This window comes from Tamandua tetradactyla, chromosome 2, assembly GCF_023851605.1.
Source record: "Tamandua tetradactyla isolate mTamTet1 chromosome 2, mTamTet1.pri, whole genome shotgun sequence".
NCBI classification, from domain to species: Eukaryota; Metazoa; Chordata; class Mammalia; order Pilosa; family Myrmecophagidae; genus Tamandua; species Tamandua tetradactyla.
Window position 1 is genome coordinate 182,817,895 of NC_135328.1, and position 15,199 is coordinate 182,833,093.

The following is a 15,199-nucleotide window of genomic DNA, read 5'->3' on the forward strand; positions in this document are numbered from 1 at the left end:
TCTGTATCTCCAAATGTCCCTGTCTAGTTGTCTGCTCTCTCTCTGTCAACACTCCAAGCATCTCCAAATGTCTGTGTCTCTGTTGGCTTTGTAGCAACTGTGTTTTCTCCAAAATGTCTCCCCTTTTAAAGGACTCCAGTAAAGTAATCCAGATTCACCTTGAATGTGTAGAGTCACATCTCCATCTAATCAAAAGGCCTTGCCACAATTGGGTAGGTCATATCTCCATGGTGTAATCTAATCAAAAGTCACACCCACAGTTGAGTGGGTCAATCTCTATGGAAACCATCTAATCACAGGTTTTTGCCCTACAATATTGAATCAGGATTTAAGGACATGTTTTTTCTGGGGTACACCACACTTTCAAACCAGCACAATTCCTGACTGGTCTTGTGGGGTATGAGAGACATGTGGAACAAGCCAAATCACCCAAGTTATGCAACCAAGGTCAGCCTAGACCAGCCTTCACCTAGTAACTCAAAATGTGTGAGCGAGCCCAGTGAGATTAACAGAGCTATTTAGCTGAGTTACATCTGAACCCAGATACCTGAGCCATAAATGCTTATTGTTGTGTGTCCTAAAGTTTTGTGGTTGTTTGCTACGTAGCATTAGGACAATAGATAACAGATGCAGTGGTCTACTGACCAAGAATGTATCTATGACTTGGACTGTTATGTGAGTAAGAGATAAATTTCTATTGTGATTGAACCAATTTTTGAACTCAATTTGGAGCTGATTTGTAACAGTTTAATTTGCCCTAATTAAAAAACTCCACTATTTCTATGTCTCCCTTATTACTTCAGGATGAAGGATCCAGAAATGTCTGGACACTAGTATCTCTCCCTTCTCTTTATACACACTAATTGCATTGGATTTCTTTCAATTCCTTGAATACCCCAGGCAGTCTCTACTACTATCACCTTATCTTAGTCTCTTCCCTCTGCCTAAGATTCATTTTCTGTACTTCCCCCTCACCCCACCAAACATGTACATAGCATAGCTAACTCTCAACTAAAACATCTTTCCTTCCAGCAAGCTTACCCTAATTCCCTTAGGAGGTTGTTCTCCCAATAAGATGGTCCCAAAGCCTTCTGCAGTTCCTCAGTGACTAAGATTATTTGCCCAAGGTATGTTTTCCCCATCATGCGGGCAGGAACTATGTCTGGTGTACTCCTGGTTTTGTCCCCACCATCTTGCCCATACCTCTCCATGTTCAATGAGTACTTCTTGAAGGAACGGGCTGGCATAGGAGACATTTTCTAGAACAGTGTTACCAAGCTTCTCAACAGAACATCTCTGAGCTTGCCAGAATATATTCAGCATGCTTTCCCATCCAAATACATTTGCCAGTCCAGTTATCTGTTAATTTTCCTCTTAACTTTCCTCTCTGGCTCAAGCTCTGAAGTGGCCATTTAATGAGATGGTATAGACTGTGCAGCAAGTCTGCTTGGATCTAAATCCTAGCTCTACTTCTTATCAGCTGCAAGAACTTGGGCAAAGTTCTTAATTCTTCTCTGTCTCAGTTTCCTCATCTGTAAAATGGGGGTTAGAGGGTACCCATCTCATAAGGTTTCTCTGGGCTATAAATGAGTTAATATACATAAAATGCATAATCCAGAGATTATGCATTCTTCACACATGATGAAAGCTATGAAAGCACAGGCTATTTTTATCCGAGGGCAGAAACTAAATCTTATTCATTTTGTTTTTGCCCAACAAGTGACAAAAAGAATGTCTTCAATAAATACTTTTTAATGAATGAATCCAAAGAAGTCATGCAAATAATATTGGGAAAAAGATCAGAATTATATAATGAAATCACTATTTTACTCCAAAGTAGTCACCTATTCCCCATATTTCAGCAATGTTTTCCACTGCTCAAATCTGGGTTGGCAACAATAATCAGAGAAAATACTCTTATGGCATATTTGAACTCCAAATGGGCCCCCAGCTTGAACTTCCCCAAAGACTGAAAATTTCGGGCTTCCTATAAAAAGCAGCACAAGGATCAACAATGACTCCAAAATTTTCAAGCATTGTTGAATGTTCCAAGAGGGCACATTTGAAGGATAGCCTTCATTGATAAATGTTCTGATGTGTTTATTAAAAAATTCATTGTATTATTGATATATATAATCCCCAGTTGTCTCAGTTCCTCTCTCTCTACCATGATTTGGAAAAATAATTGGCAGAAAGTCAAGCTGTTATGACCTATCTGGAAATCGTCACCATTTTATCAACTTTCTCTGCAGGGACTAAGCTCTTACGCTGTGCAGGCAGAGCTTCCAGTGTTTTACATCGATTCACCCATTTAATCCTCATAACACCTCTAGAAGGTGACTCATCCCCACTTTAAAGAAAATGAAACCAAGGCTCTGGGAGATTAATTTGCCTAAGGTCATATGCCTGTAACTGACAGTCCCAAACTCAGTCTGTCTGACTCTAGACCACGTTTTGGGACAGGTAAGTTATGCCCTGGTGGGTTCACAAGCGTCACATTGAAAAGACTGGGCAAACACTGCCCTAGAAAACTTAAGCCATGACTGCCCATTATTTCAAAAAATATTTGTGGAGTGCCTACTGTGTGCCAGGAAGTTACAGGGAGGCAAGAAGTCTATTCTAGTAGTTGGAGCTGCCAAATTGGAACAGGCTGCCGGGTGAGGCGGGGGTGGGGGAGGATGCGGGGGTGGGGGGGGCCTCTGACCCTGAACTAGGTCAAGGATAGTCAAGGTGAGTTTTGTGTTGAGCAAAAAGCTGAGTTGAGTGACCCTCAAAGCCTCAGTCTGTTCTTAAGAGTATGTCTATGTCTGACTTGTACCCAAGAGGCCTTTAAACTGTGCCAACTTTTTGCTTTCAAGCAAAGCCAAGCTTAGAGAGGAGTATCCTCCAAGGAGAAGGTTCTCCACTATGGAACAAGATCCCATAGTAGGTCTGCAATGCCGTACTGGGACGAATGGACAAGCAAGACCTGGAGACAGAAGACCCACAAGATTTTAGGACTGGCCGACTGCACTGGTTGGCAAGTGCTCTTTCACGGGGAGAGAAGCAGTGCGGATTGATGGTTAACATAACAGATCTCAGTTACTCCCCCTTCCACCCCCAACCGGCTGAGCCTCAGTTTCCCTGTATGTAAAGTGGGGATAATGGTCTCACCTCCTTCTTTGGGTTGTTTCAATGGGTGAATGAGGTAAAGCATTTAGCTCAGGACTGGCAGAGAGAAAACTGTAACAAATGTAAATCAAGAAAAGGAGTATGCAGATATTTTGCCCCTGGGTAGTGTATTTGGCCTGTGTGGAAATCTTTAACATGAGGTGATAAAGCTTCTACAGTGCTTATTAATTACAGGCCCTGCTGTGGAAGCTTAACATGTATTAATACATTTAATTCCTGCATCAACTTGTGAAGTAGATGTAACTATTATTTCAATTTTACAGGTGAGGAAACTGAAACATAAATGGCAGGCTGCTCAACAAGGGGGGATTGGTTTGATTCTAACTTAACATTTGACATTGCAGGCCTAATGGATACCCCAACCTTTGGGAATATACCTCACAATAAGGTACACTTTTTTAAAAAATTAAGAACTCTTGTTCTTCAAAACACACAGATAGAGAATAGGGAATGAACAGATAAGCAACAGACTGGGAGAAAATCTTTGCAAATCACCTATCTGATAAAGGACTCATATCCAGAATATATAAGAAAGTCTCAAAAGGCAATAACAAAAAAAGAAACAACTCAGCTAAAAAAGAATTAGCAAAAGATTTGAACGAATGCTACAACTGAGAAGATATATGGATGACAAAAATGTATACGAAAAAAATTTTAACATCGATTGTCATGCTATTAGCGCAAATTAAAACCACAATGAGATGTCACTGTATACCCACCAAAATGGCTAAATCTCATGACATCACTGGTAGGAAAGTAAAATGGTATAACCACTTCAGAAAACAGGTTGGCTAGTTCTTAAAACATTCAATAGACCTTTACCTTAGAATCTGGCAATTCTACTCCTGGGTATTTATCCAAAAGAAATGAAAACCTGTGTCGACACAAAACTTCACGTGAACATTCACAGGAGCTTTATTTGTGATAGCCCATCAGGTGACTGGATAAACACATTTTGGTATATCTGTACAGTGGAATACCAGTCAGCAATAAAGAAAGGGACATGCAACAGCATGGATGAATCTCAAAATAATTATGCTGAATGAAAAAGTGAAAGAAACTATGCACAAAATAAGTATATCTCTATGATTCCATTTATAGAAAATCACATAAATTGCAAACTAATCCAGAGTGGCAGCAGATCAGTGGTTACCTGGGGGGTATGGAGAGGGAGCAGGTTGGGTTTCCAAGGGGCAGGAGGAAACTTTTTTTTTGTTCACAATAGTTGCCATTTCCATTGTGCTGTCAGTTTCATGGGTGTATACATTTGTAAAAATGCATCAGATGGTATGCTTTAAGTGTGTTCAGATTTTGTATGTCAGCTATACCTCAATAGAGCTGTAAAAGACAATCCATGTGTGAAAAGTAGGCTTTGGGTGCTATTAGCAGTCCTGGAAGGTTGAACTCACACAGGCTCCCTCTAGGTTGCTGCCTATTAAAAACCATTTTTTAAAAATTAAATCTAACACAAGCCAGGCCCCCTGTAGTAGGTACTTTTGCATTGTTGTCTCTGGAACTGGGCCAAGCCTGTGCAAGCAAATGTCACCTGAAAGGGTGTGGGCTTGGAGGTGTGGAAATGCAGGAAGGGTTTAGGGAACTGAAGAAATCCCTTCAAATATCCATCCAGTTTTCCTTTGAAATGTGCTGTTCTGGCCCTTTTAGAGAGTGATTTCTATGGAGCAGTGCTTCCTTAAGACGCCTTCTAAAAAGATGGGAGGGAGTTAAAGGATAATTGTGTGCCAGCCTCCCCGGCAAAGAGCGAAAGATGGGAAGGGGTGTCTCGGAGGGTGAAATCCTCGGTGTTTTGGTGTTTTCTCGGCCCCAGGCTGTGTGTTCATCATTTTTCAAGCTCCCCTGGGGGAGTCAAGCTGTCTCATTCGTATTCTAGCTTGTCTACTGTGAGGCAAGCTCAGCAGACAGGGTTAGGCTAACAATGTTTGTTCACGGTCTGATGCACTTTCCCTCCTTTCACAAACTCAAGTGAAGATTTTTAATGATGCTCAGAAATGGTTTGCAAAGGAAATAACCATCGGGTCCCACCCTCTAAGCCTCTCAGTATGTGTGTGTGTGGAGGGGGAGGTGCGGCGGGGGGGACGAGTGTGAAAGGGTGTTCTAGTTTGCTAGCTGCTGGAATGCAATATACCAGAAACAGAATGGCTCTTAAAAACGGGAATTTAATAAGTTGCTAGTTTACAGTTCTAAGGTCGAGAAAACGTCCTAATTAAAGCAAGTCAATAGAAATGTCCAATCAAAGGCATCCATCCAGGGAAAGATAACCTTGGTTCAAGAAGGCTGATGAAGTTCAGGGTTTCTCTCTCAAGTGAGAAGGCACATGGCGAACACAGTCAGGGCTTCTCTCTCATCTGGAAAGGCACATGGTGAACAGAGTCATCTGCTAGCTTTCTCTCCTAGCTTCCTGTTTCATGAAGCTCCCTGGAAGGTGTTTTCCTTATTCATCTCCAAATGTCACTGGCTGGTGGACTCTCTGCTTCGTTGGTGCCGCACATTCTCTGCTCTCTCCAAATCTCTCATTCTCCAAAATGTTTCCTCTTTTATAGGACGTCAGAAATGAATCAAGACCCACCCAAATGGATGGAGACATGCCTCTACCTAATCCAGTTTAACAACCACTCGATTAAATCACATCTCCAGGGAGATGATCTAATTACAGTTTCAAACATACAATACTGAATAGGGATTAGAAGAAACCGCTGCCTTTACAAAATGGGATTAGGATTGAAACATGGCTTTTCTAGGGTACGTACATCCTTTCAAACCAGCACAAAGGGGGAAGGTACAAATCCAAGGCAAGTGCCACTTGGCTCCATACCCGCTGCAGGAGGCAGATGTGGAATTTCCTCCCCTCCTGGCTCAGCAGACCAGACCCGTCTGCTAGACTCATGGGTAAAAGCGGGATCAGCATGAGCTAAGGTTGTTAGTTTCCAACCCTCACAGCTGACAGTGCAGCAATGGAATGAGCAGGTCCCAGGAAGCAGGACAGGAGTGAACGAGTGAATGAATGCATGGGTGAGCTCATCTAACCCTGGGCACTATTGATCTTTTTGGTCAAATAATTGTTCATGGCGAAGGGATGTCTTATGTGTTGTTTAACAACCTCCCTGACCTCACTAGGTGCCAATAGCATCTCCCTAAGCATGGCAATTAAAACTGTTTCCAGATATTGACAAATGCCCCCTATTGAGTAATGTCATCCTCAGTGGAGAAGTACTAGTTTATCCATTTTGGACTTCAGGCACATCACCTGTGAAATGGCTGCACGATCTCTCTGAGGCAGGAGACTGAGCACCTGAAATGTGGCTGGTTCTAATCAAGATAAAATATAAGTATATAAAACATAAGTATAACGCTGGATTTGGAAGGCTTAGCATGACACAAATAGCGTACAATAAACTCAATCATTTTCATGTTGATTATATGGTAAAATGATAATATTTAGGATATATTGGATCAAATACAATGCTTTACTGAAATTAAGTTCACCTGTTCTTTTTTCAGTTTTTAAGATATGATTACAGGAAGATTGAAAATGAACCTGTGTGGCTCATATACTTCTATTGGATAGTGCTTGATGTAGCAAAGGGACAAATGCTAATCAAATAATCACAAAATCAGCATGAGAATACCCTGACAAAGAAAGTAGTGTGGCTGATGGTGGACTGGTGGGGGTCAGGGGTCAGGGGTCAGCAAAGGTTCACCTCAGGAAGTGATGCTTAAGCGAAGATTGGAATGAGGGAGGGGAAATTCAGATCATGAAGAGGGACCAGCTAAGTCCAAAGTGCCGTGGTGGAGGTGGGGGGTGGAGCATGACATGTCTGAGACCCAGACAGGGTCAATGAGGTAGAGGGCAGGGGATGAAGCCAGGGAGGCGGACAGGTGTGAGACCACACAGGGCTTTGGTAGCCTCTGTGAGGAGTTCATCTGCATCCTAAAGCAATGGGAAGCCATGTAGGGGCTTTAAGCAGTGAAGTGACAGGACTGGATTTGCATTTTGAGAAGCTCACTCTGCCTTTGATCTTTCCTCTCCCCTCCAGAGAGGTCATGAAAGAATCCAGAAAGAGCCTGTGGCGTCCACGTCCCAGTTCTGTCATTTAATAACTGTAACCTGGAGCAGGTCATTTAAATACTCAGGGCCTCAGGTTCCGCATCTATAAAATGGGGGTGATGGTGCTAACAGCATCTTCTTCATGGGGTCCTGACGCTGATGAAATGAGTTAACACTGAAGAGCCCTTACAGCAGACCCTGCACATAGTAACCTCTCAGCGTCATTCTCTGTTAAGTTCCCGAGGGTGGAGACTTGGTCCTAGAAACCCTGGCTTTTCTCATCCTGGGCCCATACGCAAATATGTGTTGAAAAGATCTGGTTTTTGTTTTTTCAAATGTGTTTTTGTTTTCCATCAGACTTCTCCTCTCCCAGGAAGAAAGTCCAGCCAGGTTGGGATTCCTGCCTTCTGGGCCACGCAGGAAGGAGATAGGGGGCCGAGGGGTTCACAGGGAGAGAACTCCTTAGAAGACGTGGATTCCAGCTCCTTTCTAACAGCGGGATTCCTTACAGTTTCTCCCAATGTTGTTTCCTTTTAAAGCCAGGCTGAGTAAAGAGATGCAGGAAGAAAAAGAAAAATGAGATTCCCAGTGTGGTAGGCTGCTGGGATGAGGCGGGGATAAGGCTTTCACAACTTTATGCACATATTTGGAGAAGTCCTTGATTGTTAAGTTCTTTGACCACATTCCAGGAACCCAGCAGTGCCTCCTTGGAGGGCGACCACTGGGAGCCAAGACCGGTCTAGGATACGTTGCAAATTGCCCAAGGGTTTATAACAACTTTGGCGGCCTGACATGTATACACAAGAGCTTGAAATCTTGAAAAGCCATCTGGGTGCTGAGCTGGGTAAATAAAACCAAGTACTTCTGCAGCTCTGCATGTTAATTCAACCAGAGGTTTCATATCGATGCTCAAACAGCCTGTCTTGCCATCAGTGCACGGGTTTGGGTGACCACTGAGCTTGTCTCCTGGAAGGTTAATGTTCCTGCTTCTCACAGCGGCAGGAGGGGAAGAGATGCTTTGGTCAACCATGGCCAGAGAGACCTGGACTCATCCATTCAACTTTCTGCTCCCGAAACAATCAAGAATGGAATTTGGCTCAGGCCTTCTTTGTAACTTTGCTCACCCTGGATAGACCTTGGGTCCTTGACCCTTCAGGGATTCCAAGGGACTCTGGATCAACCAGATTCTCTTGAAGATAGCTGCAGGATAGTATGATCCAATGTGCTGTTGCAGTTCCAAGCATCTCATCTCTGTATATGACAGTTTCCTAAGCAAGAAGGGGCTTCTTCTTGCATGCTCTGAGAACTTTCTACAAAGCCCCAGCAGACCTCTCTTTGTGTTTTGTTGGTGAGAACTGTGCCCCAAGCCCATCCCCAGACTAGGCACATCAGCATATTGGTCTTTAGTGGCAAGGAATAAGTGGGGAACAGCTGTTGGGTAAGGACTCCATTGCTAACAGAGCCTTTGACCTGAGAGTAATGGGGAGTGTTCTAGTTTGCTAGCTGCCGGAATGCAACACACCAGAGACAGATTGGCTTTTAATAAAAGGGGATTTATTTTGTTGGTTCTTCAGAGGAAAGGCAGCTAACTTTCCACTGAGGTTCTTTCTTATGTGGAAGGCACAGGATGGTCTCTGCTGGTCTTCTCTCCAGGCCCCTGGGTTCCAACAACTTTCCCCGGGGTCATTTCTTTCTCCATCTCCAAGGGCCTGGGCTGAGCTGCAAGTGCTGAGATGAGGAATGCCAAGCTGCTAGCAGTGCTATGTTGCGATCTCTCATTTAAGCATCAGCCAATTAAGTCAAACGTCACACATTGCAGCAGACACGCCTCCTAGCCGACTGCAGATGTAATTGGCAACAGATGAGGTTCACCTACCGTTGGCTTATGTCCGCAGCAACAAGATTAGGTATGCTCACCTGGCCAAGTTGACAACTGAATCTAACTAACACAGGGAGCCATTGTAAAACTTGAAGTAGAAGAATGAAACGATCAGATTTATTTATTTTTTGCATGGGCAGGCACCAGGAACCGAACCCGGGTCTCCAGCATGGCAGGCGAGAACACTGCCACTGAGCCACTGTGGCCTGCTCCAATCAGATTTATTTTTAAAAGACCCTTTGCCAGGAAAGTGGAGAATAGGTTGAAAGGAGGCAAGAATAAAAGTGGGAAACCAGTTTCAAACTGTCCCAGCTTTTATGATGAATAAAAGTCAGATAGGGATTTTATTTTATATGCCATAAATAACTTTCATTTTTAGGCTTTAATATGTTGCAGGATAATGTTTTGAAAAAACTCCTAACCTCTGTTCTCTCCTTAGCAAATTGGTTTTTGCTCCTTTTTGCAGCCCTTAAAACTGTGCCCGGAGACCAATCTTATTGCCCCAGGGAAGAGGAGAGAGGATACTATCTAAAACAAAGTAGTCTTTGCTAGCTCTGCGTTTAAAACTAGGCTTTCTAAATCCATAGAAAGATAATAATCTAGAACAGGGATTGGCAAACTATGGCAAATTACTGGGTCAAATCTGGTGCCTGGTTTTGTAAATAAAGTATATTGAACACAGCCATGCTCATTTCTTTAAGCATGTCTGTGGCTGCTTTTGCACTCCAGTGGCATGGGTGAATAGTTATGATTGAGACCACCTGGCCCATTAACACCTAAAATATTTACTTTTTGGGCCTTTATAGAAAAACATTTGTCAACCCTGGTCTACAAAGATAGATTTTGGGAAGAAGAGGCATTTCCTTGGAATACCCAAAGCTGAGTTTTTACATTTGGACATCCAAAGCTAGGCAGACTTATCATAGAGTAAGAAGGACTGATATATAAAAAGGGAAGTTTTGAACTCGCAACTGCCCACATGGTTTTGGAGAAACTCCAAGAATAATGAAATGGATACCCTGTTTTTCTAGACATACTTGGGGAGACTTCAAGGCACCCAAAGGAATCTTCTATCTGGCATGGTGCTGATCCAGTGTAGCTTGGTCAAAGAACAATAGCTGTGGTGCAGGGCAACTCAGAGGAGGTGGGTCTGAGAGCAGCTTCATCCGGTTCCATACACTCCCAGTGTCTGCTTGGACAAGTTAGACACACTAGAAAGGTCTTCCCTGCTCCCAAATTGTCACTCCACTAAGTTATCACCTCTCTTTATGTACTTACAAAGAACTCCAGACTTTCCTTTTCATAATACACATTATATCTGTAATTACTTGTTCAGTATGTATTTAGCCTACCAGACTAATTCTATGAAGCAGGAACCATTTCTTGTTTACGGTTTTATCCTTAGTATATAACTCAGTGATAGCACTTAATGGGTGCACAGTGAATGAATAACTTGAAAGATAATTACCCCCCCCCCCCCCAAATACTTACTTAGAATAAACTATCTGCTTGGCATATAGTTTTATTGTCTAGCAGCTCTTGGCAGCAACATTATGAAAGACAGGATGCCCAATTAAGAAAGGAGGTGAGAGAGCCATTACACTTTTGCGTTTGCAAGCAGCACTCAGAAACCACAGAAGGCCCTAGAGCTGAGCTATGCTATTGACATTTAAGCGTCTACATGGACATACATCCATTACTAGCTTCTCCAATAGGCTGTTGTTGGTATCTTCAGGGAACAAAGATGTGTTAGTTAGATTCAATTGTCAACTTGGCCAGGTGAGCATACCTAATCTTGTTGCTGCGGACATAAGCCAACGGTATGTGAACCTCATCTGTTGCCAATTATATCTGCAGTCGGCTAGGAGGCGTGTCTGCTGCAATGAGTGACGTTTGACTTAATTGGCTGGTGCTTAAATGAGAGATCACAAAGTAGCACTGCTAAGCAGCTCAGCATTCCTCATCTCAGCACTTGCAGCTCAGCCCGGGCCCTTGGAGATGGAGAAAGAAATCACCCCAGGGAAAGTTGTTGGAACCCAGGGGCCTGGAGAGAAGACCAGCAGAGACCATCCTGTGCCTTCCACGTAAGAAAGAACCTCAGTGGAAAGTTAGCTGCCTTTCCTCTGAAGAACCAACAAAATAAATCCCCTTTTATTAAAAGCCAATCCGTCTCTGGTGTGTTGCATTCCGGCAGCTAGCAAACTAGAACAAAAGACTTGCCCATAGAAGTTTCTTCAGTGGGGAAGTGAAACCAACTGGCCACCCTTTAAATGAATCAGTTAGATTGAGGTGTGATCACTGTGCGCGAGTAGAAAGGAACAAAATGTTGCAAAAGGAGTGATCTGGTAAAAGTGATGACAAGTAATGGGATAGTGGTGGGGGGGTCAGAATTATGACTTTCAAATGATTTTGTGCTTTTACTGAAGTATAATATACATACAAATGTGGCCTCTAAGAGTTTACACTCCCTGCACTAAAGGGTATGAGGACCCTAAAATACTTCCCCAATTCTGGCTGAAAGTAACTTGAGATAAGCCATCTTCTGTTCCATGAAGGCTGTATCCAGAACCTCTGAGGAGCCAGGACAATGACGGGAACTAAATAGCTCCCCAGCACCCCAATAAATACATTTATTTCCTGAGTGTACTAATTTTCTAGCTGCTAGAACAAATACCATACAATGGGTTGGCCTGAAGAACAAGGAATTTATTGCCTCTGGGTTTTAAGGCTAGGAGTCTATAATTGTAGTGTCAGCAGGGCAGTTCTTTCTCCATGAAGACTGTGGCATGCTGGGGTTGGCTGCCAGTGATCCTTGGTCTTTGGCTTTTTGGTCACATGGCAATGCACATGGCTTCATCTTCTTTCTCTTCCAGGGTCTGTTGACTTCTGGCTTCTGGCTGTTCCCTGTAGCTTCTCTCTCTGCAGACTTCTCTATAAGGCCCCCAGTGATATAATTAAGACCCATCCTGTTTCAGCTGGGCCGTGCATTAACTTAAAGTGGCCTCTTTAAATAGTACTTTTTACAATGGGTTCCCACTGACAGGAGGGGATCAAGAACATGATTTCTAGGGTACATGACTCCAAGCCATCACATTAGGCATGTTTTGGGGTCCTGTGATCAGGCTTATTAAGAGGCCACCTTGGAGCTGGTGCTTAGACAAAGTTGTCCCCAGCAGGGGACTGGAGTGTCCACTTCAAAATACTATCCCCTCTCAGATTCCTGTGAACAGTCTTCTCTCTCTGTGGTCTGTCATGGCTCTGATTCTCTTTAACAAATGACATTTCAAAACATCCTAGCTCTGTCCTATCTAGGTCCTGTGCAGGTAAGAGGCACTTGAAATGCTGAGCTATTGATTAAAAATAAACAAAACAGGGTAATCAGTTCTCTGAACCTTAGGTGATAGAAAACACAGATCAAGGCTGGTTAATACCATCTTCTGGGGAATGGGTGGGCTAGAGTACATTCCACAAATTCACTGGTGGGGGATGATTTAGCAACAGTCAGGCCATTTGGCAGGACAAAGCAATTAGTATTTTAAATGTCTGCTGGACTTGTGTCTTTCCTCAGTTCCAATAGAAACAAGAATGTGTATTAGAACTGGATATCCTTGACTGTCCTTTTAAGATTATATGTATTATTTTAACTCCAATATATAACGAAATAAGAAACACTCACGGTCATAGAGTTGGCATGCTGTTCTGTTTTATCTCTTATTTAAGTGAATGTCTTCTTTGCAATGAAATTTTCTGCTGCCAAAGACCATTTGGCTCTGTTTCCAGGCCCTCACTGAATCCTCCAGACTCTTACTAACCTAGACCCTATTTGAATCTATCATATGTCTATTGGGATTCTGTGGGAATTGGGGTCAGAATGAAAACTGCCTGTGTCCTCCTTATGGGAATCCTCCAAACACTCTACGAATATCCTGCCAATGGCTACAAGCTATTCGTAAAGCAGTATGGACGGTGGCATGAAGCAAAAGCGGTGAGAGGTAAAACACTGACCCTGTCCTGGTGTTCATCAGGTAAGAGCCGATGTCTAAGGTCACAGACGGGCTGGAGATGTAGGGCAGCAGGCGGAGGATGAGATTCAATATACCTGTTAAGGAACTGAGGAATACAGAGATGATTGAGACCTGGTCCTAATCTGGAGACCCTAAAATCTTCATTCAAGAAATATTTATTGCACATCCTCTCTGTGCCAGGCACTGGGGATACAGAAATACTAAGATAAGGTTCTGTAACTTGATGGAAGATGGATGAATGAACATGGAACAGTGATCCAAATGAGAAGTGAATGCCCAGTGCTCTTGGGAGAATGGGTAGGATGGGGTGGCACAAAAGATTAGAAAAGGCTTCATGGAGGAGGTGACAGAAGCTTTGAAAAATGAAGAATAATTTATCAGATGGGAAGTACATTGAGGTGGGGGTGGTGAGGGAAACGCTAGAGCAATAGAAGCAGGAATGTTCAGAGAATAATAGTAATGATGATAGTTCCAGCAAACACTTCGTAGCACCATCAACAGATACTGTTGTAGAATTTAGATATATTAGCTCTCTGAAACCTCACAACAATCCTATGTACAGAGAATGAAACTGAGATGGTCGAATCACTTGCCCATGAACACAGTGATTGCCCGTGGTAGATTTGGGATTCAAACTATAGCAGTCCTGCCCCACCGTTTGTGCTCTTCACCCTGGCACTCCATCACCATATACGAGGAGCTCATGACAAAGGGGTGGAGGAAGTGGTGATAGATAAGATCTGACACGGATGTTAGGGCTAGATGGTGAAGAGCTTTATATAACATCTACCAGAAGTTGAGACTTTGCCCTGTAGGCATAGAACTGTTCTGTGAAGGAGAGCTTACAATTAGATCTGTGTTTTGAAAAATATCACCTTGGTCACTGCAATGATGAACCAGAAACAGAAGAATCTGAGGTTGGCTTCAGGCTACTGCAATCATCTAGGCCAGACCTGTTGTTCAGTGCTGCAAACGTGAGGCTGCAGGGACACAAAGGAGCAAAGGCTTGACGGGAACACAGAGAGATTATAGCCCAGGATAGCAGTGCCTTTTCACAGGGAGTTCAAAGCTCCTTCCTACTACAGAGTCTGCTAAACCCTCTTACAGAAGCTGCTCTCCCAGGTTCTCTTTTCCTCCCAACCCTAGTGGGGGGGTCTCCTTATCTCCATTTGCCTCCACTCAAGAAAGCAAGAATTTGGTTTGCATCATCACATCTGTACCCTAGGAAAACAATCATTTTACATTTTCTGTCAGTGCAGTTATCTCTTCATTGTTGGGGCAGCTCCCTCCAGACTAATTTCTCAGCCTTACCTTTGCATACCTAACAGGCTCATTGAAGAATTTTTCCAAACAAAAGAAACATCTTCCTCCAAAGATGAATTTTGCTGCCACCCTTAGAATTCAGAAACAGCTGCAGGCATCTGTGAAAATTGCAATGTTTTTATTCCTGCTATAATAATAAATACTGCAAAAAGGCCAAAAATGGAGACCATTAAATTTATGTCTCATTGAACAAATACCGAGGGAGGGAGAATTTACATCTCAAGTAATAGAGGGTCAATTCTGGTTGAGAACAATGAGAAAAGCTGGGCATGATATTTAAAAATAGTCTGCTTAAAGGTATCTGAGAGCTAAATTAGTCCTGTCAAGGCTGCAACCCTGACTGCAGCCCAGATTTGAGTCATCTTGGTGGCCAGGAAGATCACAATTCTTGCAACTGGGTTAAGATGTTCCTGGATTGCTCTCTCTCCCTAGGCACATGGCAAAGGAAAACTTAAATATTTTCTAGTGGATGATATCATCATCTAAGGCCTCAAGTTATGTCTATAAACAATTTTTCTAACACAAATCTGAGACCAACTCAAAGTAAACCAGGCTTTTGAGCAAGCATGACACTATGACTGACAGTCATCAGAAAAAAAAAAAACAACAACAAACGGACAATAGAACCATATCCACAGAAGTTCCAACATTAGAATTATCACACACAGATTTAAAATAGTTATGGAGTATTCTAGTTAGCTAGCTGCTGGAATGCAACACAGCAGAGATGGATTGGCT

General features: G+C 43.0%; 1 long non-coding RNA gene across 2 annotated transcripts; it reads right to left on the minus strand.

Moving 5' to 3' along the window:
• Positions 1 to 13,118: 13,118 nt before the first annotated feature.
• LOC143663441 (uncharacterized) lies at positions 13,119 to 14,557 on the minus strand. 2 transcript variants are annotated; one of them, XR_013165907.1, is made up of 3 exons: positions 14,450 to 14,557; positions 14,014 to 14,118; positions 13,119 to 13,223 (listed from the first exon to the last, which is right to left on the minus strand). It is a non-coding gene; the product is annotated as an uncharacterized LOC143663441 (long non-coding RNA). The 2 variants fall into 2 exon arrangements; XR_013165909.1 differs by lacking the exon at positions 14,450 to 14,557 and adding an exon at positions 14,244 to 14,341.
• Between the last annotated feature and the right edge of the window lie 642 nt (positions 14,558 to 15,199).